Source organism: Populus alba, chromosome 9 (assembly GCF_005239225.2).
Source record: "Populus alba chromosome 9, ASM523922v2, whole genome shotgun sequence".
NCBI lineage: Eukaryota > Viridiplantae > Streptophyta > Magnoliopsida > Malpighiales > Salicaceae > Populus > Populus alba.
In genome coordinates this window covers 3,987,413-3,993,412 of record NC_133292.1, presented here as the reverse complement: position 1 = coordinate 3,993,412, position 6,000 = coordinate 3,987,413, and positions in this window count along the sequence as shown.

Genomic DNA, 6,000 nt, shown 5'->3' with positions numbered 1-6,000 from the left:
TCTTCTTCTTCCATCGTTCTAATTTCGAGGTCAAAAGCATCTTTCTTCCCAAAACTTGAGAAGCAAGTCTTTCCAATCCTCACAGCCAAATTAAATAAACGAAAACTAGTACTGCATTTATTCGTCTTCCATCTTGATTTAACTACTCCTTTTGTTAAACTAGGGTTTCTGAACGAGAGTGACCCTCACTCCAAGAATTATTTTTTTATATGTGTTTTATTCTTCTTCTCTTTATAATAAAAACATATTGGTATTGTTTAGGGAGGAAAACAAATATTACAATCTCTAATTATTATGTTATTTCTTATAGTTATTTGAAAGGAAAACAGTTCTTCATAATTACAATAATTACAAGATATACAACTTAATCCAACACTTTCTCTCAATGCGGAACATAAATATCAGTCTTGCAAAACTTATTAATCAAATTGTTAAAAATATATTTTAGATTGCTTTGGTAGTATATTTGTTGATTGTTAGAAAATTATATAAATTATATAATTGAGATGTCACCTAAAAGCTTAAATTTTTGAGTTGAATTGATTCTTTTGACATGGTATTAGAGCTTTATTGACCAAGTGGTCACGAGTATGAATCTCACTACTCTATTCTATTAGATAAAAAAAAATTAAGCACAATATCGTTTGTGTTTGTATAAGTTTCAAGCCATAAGAACATTTTCACTTGAAATGGTGTATTAGAGAATTATATAAATTATATCTTAAAGCCTTACCTAACAACTTAAACTTTTTTAGTATTAATTAGTTCTTTAACACCAATTGATTCTTTAACTAGATGAACGAAAACTCTATAATCTTTCAATTGAAATTTCTTTTGATGAAGTAATTATCAACATTTATATTTTTGTTTTGATCATGTTGGACTAGATTGTATGCTTATCACAATTGTATCCTTGTTCTCACAATGAAGGTCCATCAGGTTTTTTGTACTTGATTCCCAAGTCTTTCAAATATTTTTTTATACATAGTAATTAATATACATCATGAGTCATACTCCGAAATTATAGTTTTACAGTAGATCTTATGAAGACCTATTTTTCTTACTTCTCCATGTCATTAAGTTTCTCTCATAAATGTAAATAGACAAAGGTAGATCTTTTATCTATTTGATCTCCTACCCACGTTAGCATTAGTGTACCCTTCTACTTTAAACTCATTAGTTATTGTCAAATAACAAAACTATAGCAATAGCATTTTTTAAGTATCTCAATATCTTATACATAGCTTTTGTGAGACATGTTGTTACCTATGTTAAGGCCCTATAAAATATACAAAAAAAAATAAAAAAAAAAGAAATACAAAAAAATGAGAAAGTTGAAAAGATAAAAAAAAAATTATATATCAATTTGAGAAAACATGAAGAACACCTAGAAAATTACCAAATACTGGTTAGTAAGGATCATAATATATAATGGTTGAAAAATTGGACAGTCTAATTTTGACTAATAAAAACCATATTAACAAGAAAATTTTAATTTGGGAAAAAACAATTTAAAATTGGTTGTTTAAGAACTCAATTTTTCACAATTTTCTTTGGGCTTTAAGAAGTTTAAATCTTTATTGAAGAAACTAAACTAAAAAAGGCGTGCAACTGAAAAATTGGTAGGGGCAAATTGAGCAATTGAGAGTCAACACAAAGGATCGAATTGAAAAAGACTTAAGGGGCTTTGAGTTTAGCAAGAGTAAAGTTGCATAAAATTAGATTAAAAGGTAATTAAGGATATAATAAAAACTATTTGAGAGATCAATGACTAAATTGAATTCAAAGGTTAACCTAGACGACATGTCGTTTGGCTCATGTTCAAAATGCACCATTTGGAATAAAGGGCAGACAATGTGTTAACTATTCTCTTTTTCTTTGGGTAGTTTTAGGCTCATCAACTTCATGAATGTGAAACTACAAACCTCTTAAATTGAGTAACCATAGTAGATGATGTTTATAGCGAAGTTGCTTTACCGAAGCCTCAAAAGTGGTCAGCTTAGTCAACCTTGACTATGACACCCATTTTGCAAAACCATTAGATTCTCCGTGTGTTCACACTGTTTAAGATTCATGTTTTTGAAGTTTTGTTTATTGCAAAATCACCATTGCAAAACCAGCAAGGTACAAAGCATTAGCTATTATATAAAACTTTTTCGATAAGTCAAAAATTGATCAATCATGATTTGATTAAAACCCTAGAATATAAATACACTAAAAAATCCATAAAAAAAGGGAGAAAAAAAGAGAAAGAAGAAAAAAAGCAGGAAAATCTTGATAAGAAAGTAAAATGTGAAGGTGCAAGAGACTAGTACAAAGATTTCTTAAGCTTTGAGTATGGTAAAGCTAGACTTTGCAAAGAAAAAGTATAAAGAGGCAACAACCATTAATGAACTTTAAAGGTATAAACTTCATTTAACCTAGTAGGTGATGTCCATAAGACACACCTCTAGCTTGTTTTACATGTTTAATTATGTTTTTGAACTTGTTTTAATATTACAATATCTTTAGTTTTAATTTTTTATTAATGCATAAAAAATTATTGTTTTTTCTTAATTGATCTTGCTTTGAGTTAATTGTTAATGTATGTTGGATATTTAAAAAATGTTTGGATGATTTGGAATAGTTTATGTGGTAGTAGGCTTTTAATTTTTGTTTTGATGTATATTCTTATTTTCTAGGTTTGTGTGAGTCTTATTTACTGTTAAAATGCCAATTTTAGAACCCAAATTGTTGAATATGCTTATTGTTTAGGTTTAGTAGTTTTGGGAATTGAAACCCCATATATGTTTTATATGATTTGTTGTTTGTTTTAATTTAAACATGTGTAATTATGATAATGTGGTTTATGAGAACAAAAAGCAATAGGTTGGGAGGGCTAAAAGGCCAGTTCTGGGTTGAATAACATTTTTTCATTTCTAGGCAAATTCTAGGCAATGTTCTTCATATGAATATTGTTTTCGCTACTTGATTTTGACCATTTTTAATTTGTTTATTTGCATCAACATCTTCACATGAGTTTGTTAATCAATAATTTGTTTGCATTAATAACTATTTTTTTATAAGTTTCGACCCTAGGGTTTTGTTTTTGCATCGAAAACTATTTTGATCAAATAGTGATTGTTAATTGATGATTGTTAATGTGTGATGCTTGATTATTTTTTTAGTGAATGATTTCCAACATCATATGTCTTTGGTTTATTCATATGTGGTTTGGATCTTGATTCATATTGTTGAGCATGTTCTTTATTACTACTTAATTTTTTAACCCTAATTTTTCAAAAATTTTCAAAAAAAAAACCCTAAAAAATATGTTCTTGACATATTTGCATTATTTTCAATGTTTTTTTCCAAAGAAATTTAAAATTAAAAAATCTACTTTTCAATGCATTCAGTTTTTAACACGCTCATTGAGTCAACGTTGATGTTGCATTTTTTTTCAACATCTTTTAGACTCTGAACTTGTTGCCCTAACTCCATCAAATCTCATACAATCATTGTTTTCTAGGTGGTATAATCCAGGTGAGAAATGTGAATATTATGATGGAATCCTAGGTCATTCGATTGAAAATTGTAGAAATTTCAAATATCATATCTAATGTTAGTAGCAAGGGGTAAATTGAGTTTGTAAAGAATTGTGGTATCAACCGCATAGTCACTTGACCATCTTTAACATGATTAGCAACTTGCAAAATGCTAACAAAGGATAGATGTTGTGCAACTACCTAAAGAATAAGCATTGTATTTTGCTTCAATATATTTTTCATGTGTATCTAGACAACATCACATTCTTTCAATGAATTATGCTTTCTTTCTTTTTTGTCTTATGATTGTCTTGAAATGAAGAAATGCTTCTTTCAAAAGGTATTTTGAAAAAATGATAAAATATTTTAATCAAACTCCAACATGTGAAATTAAGGATAATCAATCTTGAAAGATTAAAAGTGTTTTGGTTTAAAAAATGACTAGACGCTCATTAAAATAGCATGATAAACAGTATAGGGCAACAAAATAATTTTGAGCTCACATACAAAATTGAACTGCATCATAAAGCTAAGTTTTAGTGGTATACATAATGACATATAATGGATTTGGTAGTTATGAACTCACGAATCATAATTATGTGCAAATCCAAATTATTACACCGGACGATGTCAAAATTTATTAGTTCTAACTAACCTTACTTGAAATGAGAAAAGGTCATCTTTATTTATCCTTTTAAAATTCATAAAATATATATTTCTTGCAGTCCCAATCTGAGCATGATATAATCTTTCTTTTGAAGTGAAACCCAGACCTAGATCACACCCCATACTGGGGGTAAGTGAGATTTTGTATTGAAAAGATAAAGACAATATTAGAATCAATGGTAAAGCGAATGCTAAAAATAAAAGCCCAACGATTGAGAAAAGGCTAAAAGTGAGGGGAAAAAACCCTAAATTGAAAGGCATCTTAAGAAAACTTTGAGAAATGCAGTGATAAAAGTCAAAAGTAAAAAATTGCTTGCACTTAAAGACAAATCAAGTTTTGATGATCGATGGAATGCCATGAAAAGCTTAAAGGTACAAAACTATTTATCAAGTCTAACCCTATCATTCTTCATGACCTAGTTCTCAAATAGATGATCTTTAAATGCATATTATGCTTTTATTATAGTGAGATATTTAGCCTTGCCATGATTCCCAATATACAATTTCATGACGAGACCCCAAGGGTGATACTTATTCTCATTGAGAATTGCCCATTAGTTGGGGAAAGGGGCAGTGTTAACTTTAATTGGTGTTGAAAAGTATAGTAACGGTTGTTTTTTAAAGTGTTTTTTTTGTCTAGAAATGCATCAAAATAATATTTTTTTTTTATTTTTTAAAAAATTATTTTTTATATCAACACATCAAAATAAGAAAAAATAAATAAAAAATATATCCAAATTTTTTAAAAAAAATTCATAAAATGTGATTTGCACACTGCATTCCCAAATGATACCTAAGACACGTTAGTACAATGATTGTGTAGATGATTGTTGCGGCTAGAAAACTGCTTAGTAATGGTCTTGTCTTCTATTGTAGCACAAAGTTTGGTGTTAATATTGTTGATGGTTCAATTGCAAATTGTTATTGGATCATTTGTTTTGGTTGTTGGTATTGCTAGATGGCAGGTAGGGAAATAAAAAGTTTGAGTATGTAGCAAATTTGTGGTGAAAGTTTGAATTCAAAAACTAATTTTTTTATTTGAATGATATTTTAATTTACATGTTATTCAAACTGTGGGTTTTTTTTATGAGAGTAATTGGTATCATGGATTGTTTTTTTTTTCTATGTTTTATTCTTTTTTATTGAGGTTCGTTATATAAAAAAAAATATTATTATTTAGAAAAAAACTAAATAATGCAATCTTCTATAATTATATCATTTTATATAGTCATGGAAGGGAGAATAATTCTTCATGCTTATAAAATATACAACTCATTTCAGGTCTCGATAAAGTGATCAACCAATTACAAAATATTTGAAGGAATTATATATATTGGCGTGTCAATGTCAATTCATGGGTCAATGTCAATTTACGTATTTATATTGTAGATGAACAGCAAAATCAATCTCCTTATCCGCATGACTTTTAGAACCACACATACTGTCAAGATAGTTGAAGAAAGTATAATTTGTTTAATAATTCCCTAATTTTAATTGTTTATATGCTTTTGGTTGAATAGCAACCAAATTAATTTGAAGGGATTTTTTTTATATGATTAAATAATGTTGAAAGTGTGTGGAGAATCAAAGTATACGTATATGCATAGGTAGATGTATGATTTTATAAGCTTAAAATCAGGTAGTGTTCCTTCTAAGATACAATGTATCCTTTTATTAATAATAAGATAATCAGCATCACTACTAGTCCTATTTGTTTTTATATTTTAAGGGTATTTTTAAAAAGATTTAAATTTTTTTTATTTTATTTTAATTAATATTTTTTATATTTTTAAATCATTTTAATATATTA